This window comes from Corvus kubaryi, unplaced genomic scaffold (assembly GCF_017639235.1).
Source record: "Corvus kubaryi isolate FWS band 111438036 unplaced genomic scaffold, C.kubaryi_AGA036_p1.0 37312, whole genome shotgun sequence".
NCBI classification, from domain to species: domain Eukaryota; kingdom Metazoa; phylum Chordata; class Aves; order Passeriformes; family Corvidae; genus Corvus; species Corvus kubaryi.
In genome coordinates this window covers 1,528,139-1,548,804 of record NW_024581098.1, presented here as the reverse complement: position 1 = coordinate 1,548,804, position 20,666 = coordinate 1,528,139, and the positions used below count along the sequence as shown (strand labels likewise).

Here is a 20,666-nt window from a genome sequence, read left to right as displayed (position 1 = left end):
CGCGGCGGCTCTGCAGGACCCTTCCGTAGCGCCTCTCCCAAGGGGGGTCAGAAAGTTCCCCCCACGCCCCGAGAGAAGGGCCCTTGGGCTTTGTTGTCGAAAGATAGTTTGAAAAACTACGGGAAGGAAGAGAGATCACGGGGAAAGGTCAGAGAAATAATTACAAGTGTCAGAAAACGTCTAAAGGAGGGCTGTAAAGATGGTAAAAGGTTTAGAAGGGGTGCCACATGAACAGCTGAGGTCACTTGGCTTGTTCAGCCTGGAGACCAGACTGGGCAGGAGACCTCACAGCAGTCCGCAGCTTCCATGGGAAGTGGAGGGGCGGCCACTTGATTTCTTTTTTCCGGTGACGATAAAGAGCCTGTGGTAATGGCGTGAAGATGTCGGGGAGGTTTAGCTTGGATATCACGAAAAGATTGTTCACCCTGAGGGTTGTTGAGAACTGGAACAGGCTCCCCAGGGAAGTGGTTAGGGCACTAAGCCTGACAGAAGTGTTTGGACAACACTCTGAAAGCCCATGGTGTGATTCTTGCAGGGCTGGGAGTTGGCCTTCGGTGATCCTTGTGGGTCCCTTTCAACTCAGGATATTATATGATTCTATGAACTTGGGAAGGAAATAGACATGAATAAGTGGAAATCAAGGAAGCCTGAGGCCCCAGTGCGGACTTGAAGCCCAAGGTGATGAAGAGTGTTGGGTCATTCTGAGCCCTGGTCTCCTGTGAGATTTCTAAGGCATTGTCTCGTGTTTGGTTTGGCCGAGAGGAATGATGTGAGATTTGGAGAGTCAGTGGGGAAAGTAGGCTTGGCTGGTGTTTGGGAGAATTAAGACTTACACAGGTGTCAGGACTTGTAGCAACTTGGCTAATCTGTTTTCATTGTGGAAAGGAATGAGAAATGCCTGAGGTCAGTATCAGAAAAGGAATGACATTCACACTTCAGGAACAGTAAGTTTATGTTCACCAAATGATCAGGCAAAAGATGTGGTATTTAAGGATTTCAGGCTAATGGATATGAAAACCTGAAGATCTGGAGTGGATGTTAAAATAAAACTAATTAGATAACTTGTAGACATTTACAATGATAATTTAATCTGGAGTGTTGTAAACACTGAGTGTTTTGTGAAATGCAGCTGCGAGGCATAAAGTTTTGAGCTTTAGCCAAAATTTGAGTAGTGGCGGAACAGGATTTGTAAGTAAAGGCCTTGAGAATTGAAGAACACAAAAGTGTAGCTTGTAGGAGGCTAGGAGTAACTATTACTCTCTTGGGGGGCAGGATTAGTTAATACCTGGCGCATACAATGGCTGTAGATGGCAACAACTGAGGTGAAGATAATTGGCCACATAAGGGGGAGAGTTTCTGTTAGGCTGGGACTCAGAAATAAGTCTCCTGTCAGCTGGACTGAGTGATTCAAATAGTGCTACTAATTGCCACCCGATTAGTGATGTAACTGATGGCTCCTTGAATGAGAGAAATAGAAGGGAGAATAAATACATAAATTCAATTTTTGCATTGAAATCAGTAAACAAATAATTTTTGCTGTCTTTGTGTATTGAAAGTTTGCTTCTGTTAAGAATTTTTAGTTAGATGTAGTAAGTGTGTATAATTCCCTGTCTTTTGTATGTATGAGGGTTTCCTGGTGTTAATTCCTTCTCTTTACATCACATCCTAGATATTCTTGTGCCTGACCAACACGTAGTCATAACCTGTCAGACAAGGTGCACTTAATCAGTATTCAGTCAGGACAGGAGTTATGGCCAAGTTTTGCTCATGAAGTTTTTAGAAAATTTTTCAGATAGCTTTTTTTGCTTTGTAAATTACCATGCTTATTTATAAAAAAATTTGTAAAATACCATACTATTTTTTTTTTTCCATTTGCAGTGAACGTGGACATACAATTAGGAAGGCCATTCTGCAATCTTCTTTCAGAGCTGAAAAGAAGCTTTGGCATTCAGGTCTAGCAGAAAATTCTACTTGAGCATGTGCAGTTTCTCCAAATCTGTTTTAACTCCTGTCCATCCATTGTCAAAAAAGAAGTAAGGTATTTTCTGATGCAGTATGTAACTTCTGCATCTTGATGTGAAAGATATTTATTGTCCCATTATTTTAAATTCAAGATGTGCATTGACGCTGATTGTGCCGTACTCAAACCTCTCCTGATGGGAGAGAGTTTTTAAAGTCCTTGCCAGGAGTTCGAGAGACAAACGGGGACTCTCAGCCTTTGCTGCTTCTTGATAGTTGTTTATTAAATCTTATCAGAGAAAAAGAGTCACTAGTGTGATCCAGACATAGCACAAAGCAGAGAATGCAGGAGAAAGCCCAATTATCAAGATTTACACAGCCTTTTAAAGATAAATTAACCAATAGTTACTAAAAACGTACATTATTTTTACTTTTCTGCCAATTATTTAGTAACACAGCCAGGAACTGCGGCATTCTTTGTCCAATCATCCCAAACTACTTTTACTGCAGGATATGGAGTAGTAAAAGAAGAAGAAAGTTTGGAGAACAGCAACAATCCTCCATTTTGATGTTTTTTGCTTTTATCTATTTACTACATTAACAAACCCAAAACCTCTAAATTTTTCACCCTGGGACAATCTTACGTAGTATTCTATCACCTAATTTACAGTAGTGTAGTTTCTAGTTCTTTTTTAATAGTAGGCAGTTTTTTCCACGGACAGAGGTCAAAAGCTGTGTTGTTCAGGGGGGTGAAACCCCTCAAAACAGGCAGAGAAATATTCCCTGCACTCTGAGTTCCTACATGCATCATTTGGGCAACTTTTGTTTTCATCTGAATGTAAGTTGATATTCTCAAAAAAAGCTAAAGTATTATGTGACCCATCAAAAGGTCCATAAAAGCTCCATAAAAGGCCCATCGAAGCTCCATATAAGCTTGCTGAGTTCAAAACCCTTGCTTCCCACTTCTTAACTGAATGAAATTGAAATAATGAAACCCACTTCTTAACTGAAGCACAGTGAGCATCCTTTCACCCTCATGAAACAATGGGTTAGGCTAAAGTTCCCCCAAAACTTTATTATTCTGTGCAAGTTTGCAGTTGTTTTATTTTAACTGCAGATTTAAGCATAATTTACTTTTTCAGTATTTTGTCCTGCTACTTTGTCACTTTTTCATGATCACGGAGATAAAGTCTGAGCAATGTTGAAGACTCCAGTGAAATTTCATTCTGTTCTTCTGGTGAAGGTTATAACATTCAGATATCTAATAGAAAAGTGCTCAAGACTGCCATTTTTTAGATAAATTTGAAATTTGCTACCAGGGGTCATTAAAGTTTTTAGACTTAACTGTTACTATAATGAACAGAAAATTGGATCTACACAGTAATTTATAATTAAAACTGTTTCCGGTAAAGATCATGTCATAAACACTGATTAGGCATATTATTAGACATATTTAATTTCTTATTTAGGTAGAAAAAAGTTGTCCTTTAGACTAAAGCAGCATATTGGCCCTCCTAACAATTGCAATAGCTTCAAAGTAGAGCAAATTATGTTCCCCGAATGCAATCCTGTTGGCATAAAGCTAACAAATAATGCATCATTTGTACATCTCTAATTAATGAAAACCATTTATATATCATTGCATTAAAGGTACCTTGATTTGAATGCTTCAACTTTATGTTCTCTGTTGTTGAATAAGCATTTTTAAATATTTTCAAATGCTACAGAAAACATACAGAACAAGTATTAAAGTATTTTTCTTTAGCATTTGTTTTTAGACATATGCCATTTTCTTAATCTAATAAAGCTTAAATTTGTAAGATTTTTGGTGGTGCTTAAGATGATACCATTTAAAATATTTTTTTATACTCTGCAGTGCAGTCTAATTTTAATCAAGTTGTGACAGTACAGTGTTTTTTAGGATTTCTTAAGGTTTGGATTATTCATACCAAGTAAAGAGCTTCTTTACTTGGTTGTTTAGCTCTGGAAATTCAATGCAAGGATAAGGATATTAGAGACTTACACCTTATCTCTATTTCTTATTAGTTATTTCACACTTTGGTACATACATTTGTATGTTGACACAGCTTTTTAAAAAATACTCATAACTCACTGTCATTTTGAAGCAGTGATCATTTTCCGATTCCGCTTTTTTTCTGATTCATTTTGCATGTAACTAATTTTTTTCTCTAGTTTCCACAATCTTACTAGGTTTCTTTTCCCCAGACAAATCTCATTCTGTACTTTTGTTTCATCTTTAATTACCAAGCATTTTAAAATTATAGTTGATTTACTATATCTACTTTATATACTCCCTCATATTCATAACTTCCTGACACCTTTCATTCACTGAGCTCTTTCTTTATCTCTTTAATTTTTCTTTTCATTGCCTTCTGTCTGTTCCTTTCTTTTTGGTAGATTTTCTTTCCTGACAGGCTTTGACCAATTGGTTTTACAGGTGTAGAACAAAAAAGATGTGCTACAGAAGTAGCAGTTACAGTTTTCAGATGATGTCCTCTGCTCTCTACAACAGATACCACTTCTGGCAATTGGAGACAATGAGCACATTCTTCACGCTGTGTCACACATTCCATTGGCATAGCTTGTTTTACGAAGAGGGTCTGAAATGGAGAAGTGATGCAGTGGCTTCCCCTGTCTTGCAGGCTTGATCTTCCTGCATCAATGTATTATCTCAGGGAGTAAAAGTACTGTACTATTGAAAACATCACAGGTAATGCAAAAGAAAAAAGAGTGAAATAACTTTTGGAAAGCAGTTTAATTTGTCCTTGATTTTTGGCCTACCTTTCATATTTTTAAAAAGTTTTATTTTTGAATTCTTTGCCCCCTGATGTTTGAATGTACCTTCTGCAGCTCTCATCTGTATCCCAGCAGTCATCATGCCAGTTCCAAAGATTTGTGGTAAGTAGTGGTCAAGTTCCCAGGAAGGGAACTGGATCGTCCCCCAGAGAGTGCCAAGCTGTGTCCCTTCAGGTTGCATGCACAGGATGAACGCACCCGTAGCTAAGATGTAATGGACTGGTCAAGGTGTAACCTGCAGTCCCAAGGAGTGGCCAAACACCAGCCTGGTGAAACATCATCCAGAGGCTGTTGATGTGGTCCTCTGGAACCGGCAGCTGTGCAGCTGCGCTTCTTTCAGGTGTGGCCTGGCTCTGAAAGCGGTTTAGTCACATTCATACAATGTTGCTTTGACAGGTCAGACTTAAAGATTCCACCTGTAAAACTGGTGAGAGCTACATACACAGTCTATAGCATCTTTGACCTTGTTAATCTGCAGTTTGGATAAACAAACCCAGTATTACTGTCTTAGATAAAAGTAGTTGTATGCTAATTGAGCTTTAGATCAGAACAACGTTTCCCAAAGCTCCAGAGCTAGGTGACTGACTTTTCAGTCACCTTTAAAAGCACCTTTAAAAGGAGTAAATCAGCATTTACTACAGGCCTTGTCTATGTGCCAGATTACTTCATTGTGCATTCCTGCTTTTTCTTGGAGATCTGCACTCTTCCTCCTCTCTAGCCCCCTTCAGAGAGGCAGTTTATTACTGTAATCTTGCTAAGACACTTGGAGTTTTTAGGGATAGAGATTTTCATTGCTGTAAATTTTGAAATGTGCCTTTCTCAAACATGGATTTCATTAAGCAATTGAACAGTGTTCTTAATGCTGTGCATCACAATCATACTCCTCTGAAGCACACCAAATAAAATGCATTGGGGTTTGAGTTACATATATTTATTTGGGATGCCTGTAATCTATCTGTGCATTCCACCTCTCACATACCATTTAAGGAGTCACAACTTTTGTCAACTTTATTACGAGAAATGTGATACAATGGTAGGAAAAACATCTTCTTTTGATGCCTGAGTAGGCAGGAATAGCAGTGATAATCTTCAAAAGTGATATGCCTTCATACAACTGGTTAGGAGAGTGCAGGAGGCTTTTTTCCCTTGCCGTGACATCCTCTGCTAGGGTGGGATTAGCACTCTCAGCCCCTCTGTAGCAGTTTTTTGGGAGAGCTTCTGTCAGTGGGCAAAGCATGTTTCAGAGCTAGAAGTATTTTACTTGTCAGAACATAAGCTGAGCTCGGTTCAGATTTTAAAACCTTGAAAGCACATACTAGAAAAAGAAAAACACCAAAACAATGAAATGAAATTTTAAGATGCAAATGAGTGAATGAAATGAAGAAAGAAATTAAATGGAATCTGTGGCCATAGATATTGGTCTTAAGGATGGGTCTTTCATGATTAGCTGTTCAGCCTTCTTCAGATTACTCTTCCAATTTCCTGTGTGCGCCTTCCTGTTTTTTTCCTCTGTTAAGAACAAGCTTGAGGTTGTAGCAACAGAAGGGTTCCAGTGGCCTGTAGTCACTGCTAAGTGCTTAACCAAATGTTGCTCGTAAATACAACAGAGCACATCTAGATGACCATCGACATAATACAAAATCTAGTCACACAATCAAATATTAAAAAGTCTTCTAGAATTTGGTACTAAGGCAAGTGTCAGTATTTAGATTTCATGTATATTACTTTTTATTTTTTCCATGACCTGTGATGGAAAAAAAAAGTCTTCCTTCAGTATTTTCTGCTTTAAACCATTTGTAACTTGTCTCAGAGGTATATTAGGATACAAAATGAATATGTAAGCAGAAAATGTCATATATTATCACTTCTGTCCTCCTTATTGATTGTAAACTGCAAGCACGAGACATTCTCCATGGAAATATGTTGATTTGTCTCTAGATGTAGCTGACAGTGAGTCAACAACATACTCTTTATGTCATCCTTTTCTTAAATCAATAGGGTGCTTTCTAAATTTATAATGTTCTTTTTTTAGAAGGAACACAGTCCTTCAAACCAAGAAAAATTATATACCACCATGGTTAATACTTTAAAGACAGTCTCTGAGCTTCCCTTGAATGAGTCATTGTCACAGTCATATTTAAGGGACGTTGCTGTATTTATAGCAAATATACAGCAGAAATATTATTCTGAAAATAATAAATGTTTTCACTTTATTTTTGCCTGATTTTGTTAATCAAATATGGAACAATATGTAATGTAATTTATATGAGTTAAAATTTAACTTGTGGAGCCTCTCTTCTGTATTTGGCCTGATAATACACTGTAGTATATTAGTGTATACAGTGTACACTAGTCCTGTTACTGATAGTCAGCTGGCCTATGTACCATAATTTTGGAAGCTTTTAAGATCAACTTGATTACTAGATATCTAATAGGCTCCAAGCACTCTTATTTCTTACATGCAACTTTTATCTTTAAGTAGGAAAGATGAGGAAAGCTATCTGCATGTTGTTAAATGTGTCAAAAAATGCTTCTAGTTCCACTTCTAACACATTTAATATTTTGGCAAAGTGAGAAGGTTATGTTTATATATTTTTTTTTTCCCCTGAGAGAATTTAAATCTCTTAATCAGTAGGATTGAGTTGTTAGAGACATAAACTTAGTCTTCTTTTTGTTGTATAAAAGCATCCTTTATCAACAGACTACCAAAAAGACAAAGAAACAATTTATTTTATAGACACTAAAAAATAAATAATATTAATTAAGTTCATATTACATAATATCCTCCAGTTTAAGTAATTTTTGTGAGATGTGGACAAATAATGCATTATATCCAACAGGCTTACCAAAAGATTTGTGCTTGAGATGCAGCATGCAGATTGCTCTTGAAAAGTCCTCTAACAGAACATAATCTTCTCTTTTTACCATGTCCAAACTCCTGATGCTTTCAAGAAAAAAAATACAATTGCTATTTTTCTCCAAATTGGCAGAGGTTTAGCACCTTTTTTTTTTTTTTTTTTTTTTGCTTCTTTTTGCCTTTTTGGATGATGCAGTTGGCTATTATTAAGTCTTTAATATATGTGCAGATGGCAAGGGCACTAGAAGTGAAACTTCATAACTGTGTCTGAGGAGCACATTATTTAGTAAGTAAGATGAAACGTCATTGTTAGGAGAGCTGCAAAGGATCTCTAGAGCAGATCTATTCTCAACCAATTAATTAGAGTGCTTTCTTAGAGTCCCTCATCTGCAGTTGTACACCACATGCTTAGGTATATAGTAAAAGGAATTAAATGGCCTGAGTATTCTCCCATTTTATCCCCTGGCTCTTGGAGCAATTGTGAGAAAGGTAAAATTTTTGAGATGTTAGCTAGGTAAGATACCATCACTGAAATCAGTTAATTGACAATGGCTATGGGGAGCAATATGCATTTCTCTTTTTGGCTACATGAGTCTCTCTTTGGCCATTTCTCCAGCTGTTTTCCCTAGCACTAAGGGCAAGATATTTTCTGCCTTCAGCTATTCTCATACAAACCCATAGAGATTGAAGCACAGCTAGACCCTTTGTTGTGGGCAGTGGTAGCTTCATACAAAATTTATTAAAGAAGCCCTTCTGTTGAGTCACAGGGTTCTGAGGGTGCAGAAAGGACCCCTTTGCTCTCTAAACTCCTTCTTAGAGAGGAGCCTGGGTGTGGCTGGATCCAATCTTAGCCCCAGACTTTGTCAACAGTTTATGTCTAAAGGAGTATATATGTGTAATTGAACTTTGTCCTGCAAGATTAAGGTTGGAAGAACAGATATATTTATATAAATATATATGATTTATTATGATCATGATTAGACAAAAAGATCTTAATCAGATTTACTACACAGTATAGGAGCTGTAACAACTATTATGATATAGTGCATTATAAAAATATTGAAGCAATTGCATTAAAGTAGTTGTATTAAAACTAGCAGAAACAATTATTAAGTAGGGATTGATGTTACTCACCCGTACCGATGACTGTGGGCAAGTCTCTTTTGCTCAGCCTGGAGGAGTAACCTTGAGGGACATCTCCACTCACGAGAGGAATCTCCACACATACACTCCAAGAGGGGACGTGTTAGAAGACCCTGCCGTTAAAATTTGGGACTGGGTTTTTATAGTATAGAGTGACTGTCAGTCTTATGTCTCCAGGCCAGCTGTGCCAGTTCAGCAGCTTTAGATAAGTTGTTTGTAGTATCACTTGTTTATTCCTTTATCTGGGTACTTTACCAGTCCTACCACATCTTCATCTCACTGTCAGGGTGCTTAATTTTGGGATTGATGAGTCAGACTGCTTTCAGCTTTATTCAACACCAGAAGCAGTATGATGCCCCTTCTTCATTTACCACTGGTAGCTTTGTGAATAGGGCATTGTTCAAGCTGTTTTACCCCATTCCAGGCAAAGCATCCTGCAAGTGCATGTGCATGTTGGAGGAAGAGTTGCTAGCACATTTTGGAAAGGTTCTTAAAAGCAAGAGTGGCTAAAGAAAGAGTGGGAAAAGAATGCAAGATACTGAAGGCAAATCTTGTAACTGAGTATGCTCACAGTGAGTGGTAGATTTGAGCTGCTCCATGCAGAGCTGTTTGCATGATATGCTGAATGCTTTCAGGGGCCTCACTTCGAAGAGAGTCCCTTTTGACAGGAACAGTGGCCACTGAGTATCAGCCAGCAGCAAGAGAAGAACTCCAAGGCTAAAGGTGAACCGAGAGCTGAGAGCAGCCACAGCAGAGGATGAGTAGTGTTCTCATTGCCAGGGCACAGTCTGATCACACCTGGGCTGGAGAAGTAAAGGAAAGCAGTAATAGTGACGGAGTTTATGGAGAAATCATAGAGCAAAAGCAAGGCAACAAGCCAGAACAACCATGTGGGGATGGGGATGGTAGGTAACACCTATAGGATAGAGCAGCCTGAGGATAAATCAATCTTCTCAGGCCATGGGTCAGGGCTTGTGAGTGTACTCTCATCAGGACCATTACAGCCTCTTGGTGCACTAGACCGTGATGTTGAGCTTTTCAACTAATCAAGCCCAAATGGAGCTCTTAAATGACATAACTTGGCAGGCCAAAATTTGCAGTGAATACATAATTACAGGGTGTAATAACCAGATCAAGATTGTACTGATTTGTCATGTTCAAGGTATGCCAAGTTAAAAAGCTTCTGGTAGCTTCACCAGCCTTAGGTAGGCATTTGGTCTCTTGTAAAAATTATGTCTTACTGTTGTGATAAGAAACAGATTTGTGATGTCTCTCATTTTTTTAATTTGGCCTAATGCATATATCTTCATATGCAAGACAAGGATGAGTAAGTTTGTGCTAAGACTTGAGCAAATGCTGAAGGCCAATGTTTTCCCCTTAGTGTATACTGGTAATAGTGGAAGATCTTGTTAAAGCCAATTCGTTCTTGCATGCAACTACAGGACTGAACATTCTGTACTGCATGAGTGATGCTGATGCATGCTGATCTGCATGAGTGCCTAAATCTCCACCCTTTAAATCATGTGAAAGATTGTATCACGGTGAGACACTGGAAGAAGTTGCCTGGAGAAGCTGTGGATGCCCTGAACTGTTCGGGGCCATGGTGGATGGGGCACTGAGTAACCTGATCTAGTGGGAAGTGTGCCTGCCCATGCCAGGGAAGTTGGACTAAGTGATCTCTAAGTTCCCTTCCAACCCAAACCATTACATGGTTCTATGTTTGTTTCATCTTGTTTCTTGGCAATTCTCAATTTTCTACTAACCTAAAGAAATAAAAAAGCTAAATAATCAACTATTTGGCAATAAAAAACTATAAATCTTCATAGGGGTTATATGCCTTTAACTGTATTACCCAATCTATTTTTTCCATACAATTACATGAAAATAATAAAAAAAGTATTGAAAAAACACGAGACAGTGTGAAAATTACTCTGCTAAAGTCTGTGTTTTCTCAAGTAAAACAACAGCCTGAAATCAACAGGGCAACACACAAGTGTGAGGGTATACCTTACATAGCCTTCCTTCTTGAGTGTGTGTTGAGCCTTTCAGTGTCTTGAAAATCTTCAGGGGACCCCATATGAGAAAAGTATAAATGTTTTCTGCTAACAGGATACTGTATATTGTAATAGTGGCAGAATCTGGTCCTGGAACAATTAAAATCTCAGTATATTAAAGAAAGAGAACACAATTCTTTGTTTTACATGCTAAGTTTGCCTCTGAATGACTTGATAGCCTGCTACTGAAGCAGATAAAAAGACTGTGGTAATACAAACCTCATTTTCTTCCCCCAAGGTATGAATTGTGTGTAACTGATGTGCTTTTTTGCAATTTCTAGAGTATAATTAATTGGAATCTGCATGCATGAAAATGTTTTACAGTGTATAGGTAGCAACATGTTATTGTTAGAGAATGCTCACTAATTATCTCTTTTGGACCTCCTGTTTTTAAAGTCTGTATCTAGGTAATTTTTGGGTGCTTCAGTGCTTCACATAACTATTTCCTATTGAAAAAGTAGAACTCAAAGCATACTCTAGATCACAGGTAAATGTAGCAGTGGCAGGTAAACATGCTTTTTTAGATTGGGCCAGCATCGACTTAGGTCAATGAAGAAAGATTATACTCAAGTCTCACTTTGGCTTCTAAGTAGTTCTCATTGCAGAACTTTGCTGATTTGACGCTTCTGTTCTCCGAAAAGAAGGTTGATGCTGTAGAATACAAAATGCAGCTCAAGAACTTTTCTTTCTGTGAAAAAGTGTAGAATGGAACAGGCTGCCCAGAGAGGTTGTGGAGTCTCCTTCTCTGGAGATACTTTAAAGCTGTCTGGACACAAGCCTAAGTAACATGCTTTAGAGGGCCCTGCTTGAGCAGGGCGGTTGAACTAAATGACCTCCAGTGGTCCCTTCCAACCTCATGCATTTGGTGAAAATAATTGGTGCTTTTTCTTGTTGTGTTTTGTTTCACCTGAATAAAACTACTTGTATTTTTGGAATTTAATAGAAAACTGAACACATAATGTACACAAAGTTGTTAATTAAGACCTATGAATAGAATTACAACCAAATTTTTTAAGTCTCTAGAGCAATAGAAGTCATTAGGCACTACCCAGCGTGTAAATAACCACATAGGTCAGACTTGTGTGACAAATGAAATTATTTGGTATCCAACTGGATTCATGGGGATTCTTCAAATACATCTGTATTTAGAGTAAAATTCCATAGATATATTTAAAAAATAGGTATACAATACATACAATGGCAAAACAAAAACACCCCGCAGAACTTAGGCTATTTAATCTTGCTCCATTTTGTTCATACATATCTTTTAACATTAAAAAAATTAGATGAAGGCTACTGCATAGATCTTCATATCTTTTATGATAGTATTCTGCCTTCCAAAAGTTGCCAGAATCTTTAGATGAAGTTTTAGAATATACAAGAAGAAGAAAAAACTGTAGTTTCCCGAACCTCAGCTGTGACAAGGCAAGAGTAGAAGCATCTTATTTTCTGGAATAATTCACAAGAAACAGATTTTAGAAAGCCACAGTGGAAAATACATTCTAGATACCTAAGAGTTTTTCTGAATAATTTTACAAATGTCACACTTCCTTGGATTCTAGTTTAGGATTTTTCTTCTCTGTTATGCCACAGAAGCAGCTTTTGACTGCTTAATCCTACTTTTCCCCCGACACTTAAAAATTTCTGTGAAATTTTCTACTTGGAACTCTTGGGCGCTTTAGACCTTGACTGTCAGAGTAGCTTCAGTTTCTCATGTAATGTGGGTATGCTGCTGTTACAAGTTCATTTAGCCAAGTGACCCTGAGGCTTTTTTTATTGCCTTTTGTTTGGTATCATCTGCACTATCACTGACATTAATAAAGTCAATGTACTACCTTTCTTTATTCTGATTTTCCACCTGCAGCCAAGAAGGATCATTTCAGACGATAACCGTAACTCATCTTTATTCTGGTGTTTAAATGTAAGAGAAGTCTTACAGACCCCTCATTTAATTCATTCACTGACCCCCTTCAAACATTAGAATTTATTTTGTCACATGTTAATTAGTTTTCCAGAACAAAGACAAACTAAGTATATGGTTGTAGGTTTGTGTGGCTATTTAAAAGTAATTTAGCTGTTGCAGAAGAGTGACACCATTCATTGCAATCAGAACTGGGGAATCAAAACACAATCAGATACCGAGAGTCCAGACTGTAATAAATACTTGTTTTGTGACTCGGAGCTGCAGGCAACTGTAATGGCTGAATAATTTTATAGTTAGAGGATGAAATACACTCTTCATTTCATAGGAAAAAAAAAAATACATGGAAGCACATGAAGGTGAAGACCCAGGATTTGAATAATGTTGCCTTCTCAGTGAGTCATGATGTAAACCTTTCAGCATGCTAAGATATAAATCTGACCTGCTATAACCAGCTTCAAAAATTTCAAACCAACATGCTCAATACCTACATTTTATCCAAAGCCATAAAAACTTTAAATATCAATTTAAAAAATATAAAGTTAGCTCTGATAAATTTCTTTCTTGATGGTTACTATTTAAACAACTCTAAATATTCTTAGGGTTATTCTAGCACACTTTTTTTTTCCCCCAATAGTCACAGGGTCAGTAGCACCCAAAGATGGTGGTGTTGTGAAGTACAATAACATCCAATATATCTTCACTATTTCTCTGCCTAAAACAGAGTGTAAATTCTTTGGGAACAGGGGATGTCTTTACATGGGTTTATTACTGCATCTCACCTATATAGCTCAGCTATCAGAATGTTCCCTTTTAGTAGATAATTTAGCTTCTGACCTCACTGTTGTTGTCAACTTTCTGCTGACAACTCTTCTGATTTTGCAAGAGTTCTTTTCAGGAATGTAGTCATTGGTTAGTGCAAAGGAAGGGGGAATTTATGTGGCATTAATAATTGTTACTAATTTTCAGTGAGCGAGCCCTTGGATCTGTCATAAAATAAAATTTCTATTTGACAGGAAATTCTCTGAAATACCTTATTAAAGTCAGCACCGTATTGAGGAAATTTTACTAAAATTCTATATAGAGATTTGTGCTTAGTCAGCTTCCTGTTGTTGTTCTCTTCCCATCTGGGACATAAACACCAGAGAGCTTGATTTCTTTAGATAATTTTTAGATTTTTTTTTTTTTTGCAGTGTAATTACTAGAGCAGCAATGTAATGTTCACAGAAACCAAAAGCTCCCAGACCTGATGACTACGATATGACTGTGAAGAACCTAAACTAAACTGGTGATACAAGTTTGATAGGGGTTCTTCCTCCTTTAGAAAGAAGATAGGCTCTATTTCTCTAAAAAGACTTGGCTTTGCCAATCAATTCATATAAATACCTTTACCCGTAGAGGAAATAAGGGACTCTGGTGTTCATTACTTCTGCTCTCTTGTTTTATTAAATACTGAAGACTTTAATGGAAGTTGAAGGATAATTTTTAATACAGTTAAATAACAGTGAAGTAATGATACTATTCATTCCCATAGCTTTGAAATGTAAAGATAATTATTTTCCCAGTTCTCTGTAGAATAAGCATGTATCATTAGCCTTTGATTACAGTGAAGTACAACAAGGTTAAACAAAATTTTCAGAAGTAGAAAAAAATAAGGAAAACCAAGAATAGCGCTCTAATTTTTTGTCATCTTGTTCTGTTCTGTTTTCACAAGATCAGGCTTTATTAAGTTGTCATCTGAAGCACCTTTAACAGGTTATATCCATGGAGAATTTAAATTAGAGGCCTCTAAAGTTTATTTAGGAAATTAACTACCAAGACGGGATATAAAAAGCATTGCACTGATGATGAGTTTTGTCAGGTATACACAATTTTAAGTCCCTGTCATGCTGCTTGCTTGGATGCAAATTTCTTGTGGATTTTCTTCTCATGGCTGGAGTGCTTACCAAAACAAAGCCCAAACTGTCATTATATAGGAGAAATACCTAGGTTGTGGTTCTTAATAAGAACAAGTTTCCTGCTGTTGTAGGGAACCCAAAATGCTGGTAGTGTCCTCTGGTAGCTTTTGCAGTACAAGCCTTACATTTTTCACAAGGCAAAGGAGAGTGATCTCTGATTGATGGCATGCAGGGACAGAGCTCTTGGTTTTTCTTTGGGCCCACTTTTGCTTCCTTGTGTCTGATTATGGGGAGTTGGGCAAAACAGGGATACCCAGCATTTATGGTTTTTTATTCTTCGATAGATTTTACCAGATTTTGTAGACTTCAAGGTGAAATTGCTAGAAGCAAAACAGTCTCCTGGCAAAATTGTATGATAGCTATCCAGTCTAGGCAGCTTTACAAGAAAAATAAGTCTTGCAGTGTTGTTTTGGTTTTTTTAACCCAACCAAACAAAATGCAGCCTTAATATTAAGCTGTATAGCCAGTATACCAAATGGGGTTCCTGAAGTGAGTAAAAAATTACAGTCCTGACATTTCTATTTAGATTTTTCTTTAGGGAGATCATATTTGGATGAGTTCAAAAGCTGTTTTCATGAGTTTTTTCAGTTTTCTTCTACAGCAAAATTTAGCTATTTTCATCAGGCATCACTGCAAGTTGCCAGGAAAGTGTCAGAATTCTTCTCAGTAAATCAGTTTCTACAAATTTGTCCCAGGTAGAAAAAACATTTGCAAAGAAAATGAGTCTTATGACCAAAGGGAAAAACAGTAACAAATCTAGTGATGGGGAAAGAAAAACAGTGTTCTTGCTAAAGGCTATTTAATTTTATCTTTGTAAATTTTATTATTTATATCCTCTACTGTTTACTGATCTAATCATTGGTAAGAAAAAATGTTTTATGACTTTCAAAATATTTCTGTGGTAGATGAGGATAAAAAGGTTGCTACACTCTATGAAAGATAATTTCTTCTATATTAAAATGTTTTTCTCCCATATTCTTATTGCCTATTTTTCATCTTGTAGGTTAGTGAGCTTTGCAGTCCATGCTTCAATGTCTGTCCAGTTGTACCTTGAACCCTGAAAACAATTGTACAAAATCAGTTCTTCCTACAAGCCCCAAATGCCCACTAGTGAGGCACACTGCCAGAGTGGACCCCAGCCTCCCATGGTGTGACAGATCAGAGCTGCCTCCCTACAAAGCTTCATTCCTACACTTGCTCCCTAAAGCGGAAACACTAAGGAATATTCTGGTTAAATACTAGAGTAATTTCTGGTAGGACTTGAAAATAAAATTGTTATTTTTTCATGAGAGACTGTGCCATGGTAGTTCAATTGTAGGACTGTAAACAAGTAGTGCTCTTCTGGCACTGGCTCCAAATAGATTACAGTTTTGTTACCAGACTGTACATCTTGCTTGCTGGAGGTCTTTAACTCTACTGTTAAAATGCTTGGCACTGTAAGAAGAGGAATACGTGGTACTTCAGTAAACATGTAGACCATGCTTGAAACATCTCCAAGATCTACTCTGAGGTTCAAAGCAAATGCTGCATTCTTAATCAATAAAGGAATTGTGATGTTGCATTTGCATCTATCTCTTTGTTGAATAAAGAACTCTTGGGATGATTTTTATTTTGGGAAAGGAATGTTTTAAGAGATTTAGGAGAAATCTTGGTTCAGACAAAGAAGAAAATTAAAAGCTTAGACATTGCTTAGAAAGCATGCATTCTATAAGAACACAAATAAAAGAAAAAATGGCACTTTTTATTGGGATTTGTTATATCTACATCTAACATAACAGACCTGAGTCCAGAGTGTGTTGCAAAACCTCTGCTGCTGGACTGTCTTCTGTCAGAATTGATGTGGGGGGTTTTCTGCAAATTTACGCAGTAATCTTTCCATTTTCCATGTGAGCACAAGCCCACACTCAGAACTTGCAGTTCTAGAGCTAGTCAGGCTTCTTGTCCAGGGACTTAGTGAAGGTCACTCAGGATCTGTGTCTATAAGGCACACTAAAATGTGTCACAGATGAGAAGAAGAAATATGGAGACATTTCTGTTCATTTATAAAAGGATTGTGTCTGCAAGCATAATGCCATCAGTTTTCTTTCTGAGATGTTTTCTAAGTAGAGAAATGTCAAAAGGCAAAACCCTGAGGGAACCATTGTGGTATGATTTCTTTTATATTTAAAGATAGTGTTCAGGAGAGGGAGTACACTTGTTAAAAGGGTAGGTGTTTTAATCTGAAGTGAAAAATGGAAGGCATTCTGTAAAAGACTTGAAAACAAATTCATCACTTCACACATTAGGCTATCTAGAGATGAAATTTTGGCACAGTGTTTGAGGATAAATGGCATGTCTTTTTGATCAAAGTTTTTGGAGATTAGCTGAATATTAAATATGTAAATATACTCTCCTCTAACAGGTATGTAATTGGCAAGAATGATCAAAGTATCCTTTCAAATCTCTAGACAGATACTAAGTATGTATTTTCACATGTTCTGAATTTTACTTTTTTTTTTCTTTTTACAAGAGCCTCTTCATCTGCTCTTCTTCAGGAAAAAAAACCACACTGACAAAGAAGACTTCTTTTGAAAAGCTTAAAGAGGAACATTTGCTGTGATATATTGATCTTTGGAAGCAGCTGATAGTGGCAAAGCCCACTCCATCACTTAGGAGTCTGACAACCCTGGAAACAGGCTGGCCAAACTGCATGAATCTGATTTTTGCATTGCTTACATCCCTGTGCTAGCAGCTGTTATCATAGTATTAGCCTTCTGTAGTCCTCATGTAGCCTCTTGAAACTTATATGGGCTTCATGCTCTGAGATTACCTGCCAAATATTTAAAAAAAGAATCATCATCACCTCTCTCTTTCTTTTCATTTTCCACCTGGGGAGAAAATAGCTTGATTAGTTTGGGTGATGGTAGGAAGCTGGAGGAAATCCAGTCATGATTTTTCAATCTGAAGGGTTTATTTCCTTTCATTTCATTCATTTCCATTCAGCTGAAGGTAATGAGGTTATGCAGGTCTGATTTCAAAGGGCACAATTTTGAAATGACGGGTTTTGCTTAGGTACATTATAGCTTTAAATTGGTGATTTTGATGAAGTTGCATAAACTAGAGTATAATGCAGTTTCTCCCCCCCCACCCCCCAGATATGGTGGCTCAGCAGTGAAGACATGCAGTGGTATTTTTTCTTTTTTTTTTACTCTCTCCCCACTAAAGCATACAAGAACAGATCTGCTGAGTAGGAAGTGCTATTTTTACATAATCACTTTTCAAACCATAGCCTCACTGTAGACATTTTGAAGACACCAAACTAAGCATTCTAGCAGTCACTTCTCCTCCAGCTGCAAAACTGCATGTACAAAGCAGTAGTGTAGGTCATTTATTAATTTAATAGCCTCCTCTTTACCTATTCTGCTGTCAACTAGCTGAAGTATTTCCCAAGAAGTGTTCTTCACATTTCTGGGATTAACCATCCAGATATTCCTTGCTTACATACGAACAGCTTATGATTTCAAAAAAGAAATTTTTGAAATTAAGGTATCTAAAAAATAATGTAAATGTGGTTATTTTGTTTTGAAAATTCTTTTTAATTTACTGGGATGCATTGCTATAACATCTGAGCGTCTAATTTATTTTCATAATCAGCCCTTTGAGACAGAGAAATGTTGCTGTTATCCTCATCATTCAAATGAGAAGTGTTTTGCTTAAAGCTGTCCAGGGCCTGCATAAAAGAGAAGGGAGATAAAACCATCTTTCACATTTCAATCTGAATTGTTCAGATGCTAATGAAATAGCAAACATGATTAAAGTACTTGTTTACAAGTTGATACAGAGGCGTCTCTTCCTTGACCATGCAAGTGACTTCCATTTAGCTCGCTCTTTTTTTGACTCCCTCCAGCTGCTGCCATTGACCTGCACTTTTTATTCTTTGCACCAGTGTTAGGGGCAACATATTTTTCCCCATGTCATTGAGGCTAAATTTCTCTTTTTTCCAGGCTCTGCTATAATCTGGGATGACTCTTAGCAAGTCCTTTCTATCTATTGTTTATCAAAAAGAAAAAGTGTTAAATGAAAGACAGACAAAGCCACCACAAACACATTCATAAATCATAGATCCAATAAGCATGTAGTAACCACAATGATTCAAAACATTCATTGAAAGGCAACCTTTTGGCCAGAGAGCATATCTTTTCAGTAAGTTAATTACTGCTTAAGATATGGATGCATACATAATCTTTCTTTATAATTTCTGCAGAAGATTTTACGTAAGAACGTCTGCTCACATGTGGCAAATTAACCTCTTTGCATGCCAGCTGGGTTACACTGTGTTTGTGATATACAGCTGACATTAAAAAAAAAAAGTGCCAGCAAAAGTAGTAAGAAATAGAAGGTGTTTTGAAAAGATTTCTGCCACCCATTCCTTTCAATGAAGTAGAAGAGGGTTTTTTTAATGCTGGAGAGCAGACTCCTTGACTTTGATAGCTCAAATTTCAGAGCACCTGTGTAAGGTTTTATAGCACCATAGCAAGGGACTGCAGGGCCCATATCCAGAAATGGGCTTTGAGCCAAGTTCTAGTTAAGTGACTTACAGGCTTTGTGGGTAGAAATCACAGTGTACTTCAACTCAAAACACTTTTTATTTGTGTTAAGAGACTTTCACATCTCAAATATTGTCCTTATTAACTTTACAGTTTGAATTAATATTGCCCCATAGTTTCCAATTAATATATATTCTGCCTATCAGAACATCTGCTTTCCAGACAAATTAGCCCTTGCTTCCTGGCACAGTCCTTCCTGTTCATAGAGCAGCCTAGGTGATGCCAAAAGTTAAGATCATTTTAGGCTTATCTGGACAAGGACTTCTCTCATTTGTGACCAACAAAGTGTCTTGCTGAGTTCTGAAACAACCAGAAGGAAAATGTACAGAAAGTGTCAGTGAGTCATTTGTGTACATGCCTCTGGGCATTTATCCTTCTCTTGGAAAGGCATTTTTCTTCTCATCCACTGAAGCAGAACAAAATAATATTTTAATTTTAGGACTGGACTTATATGTAAACATTGTACTTTCAAATTGTAGAATTCTGATATAGACATTACTATAAGCCAGTAATTGGCTATGCCAGTATTCAGATAAGGAAGCGAACTCACACTGGATGAACAGGCAAGTGAGTGCATCCTACTCTGTAATGATATTCTGAAAATCACCTTGAAAATGATCCAATGGGCTTCTGCTATCCAAGGAATAGTTATAAGTCACTGCACACGCCAGCCTTGTAAACACACAAATAATTACCATGTTTAAATTCTGACATCTAAAGTTAGGTACTCATCTACAAACCTGAAAAGCTGGATGCTTTGCATAATATGAAGATCATTGGCTGCTATATTCTTTACATCCTTGTGTAAAAATAAGTGTTCTGCTGAAGAAAATACTTTCTGGTCTTACTATGTGATGATTTATCCACAGTTTAGATTTTTTCTTTTCTTACGTAACAAAGTTTAATCAATGACCTCAATGACAATTCAGTGTTTTTGTAAAAAGAAATGTATTATTTTACATAATTTATTCAATAATCTTTCTTTTTATTGCATTTCAGAAATATAGATGATTCCAAACTTTGTCTGATAGGTTGAATTTATAAAAAAGATTGTTTAATCATATTTCTTTCTTTTGTTTTTTTAAGAACAGTCTAGAAAATTGCTAGTATGCTCCACTGAAGAAGTGGCTATTAGAGTATCTGGTAACATATAAAAGATATAATTATGCATTGCTACATTAATATGTGAAGTCTCCTGTTGTATTGCTTTCCCTGAAGACCCTACTGCTACCTGAAGAACAGAAATGCAATAATATTATGAAGTTGCAAGTCATTACTTGGTAAAAAAAGAGTTTGTGAGATAACTTAGTTTTGAATCTCGAGATGGACAATAAAGTTGTTTTCTTGTGTGAAGCTAAGGGATCATTACAA

The 20,666-nt window shown here is 37.0% G+C and overlaps 1 long non-coding RNA gene across 1 annotated transcript; it reads left to right on the top strand.

Moving 5' to 3' along the window:
• The first annotated feature begins 534 nt into the window (after positions 1-534).
• Positions 535-16,000, top strand: LOC121665123. Its single transcript, XR_006016234.1, has 2 exons — positions 535-2,033; positions 4,493-16,000. It is a non-coding gene; the product is annotated as an uncharacterized LOC121665123 (long non-coding RNA).
• The last annotated feature ends 4,666 nt before the right edge of the window (positions 16,001-20,666 follow it).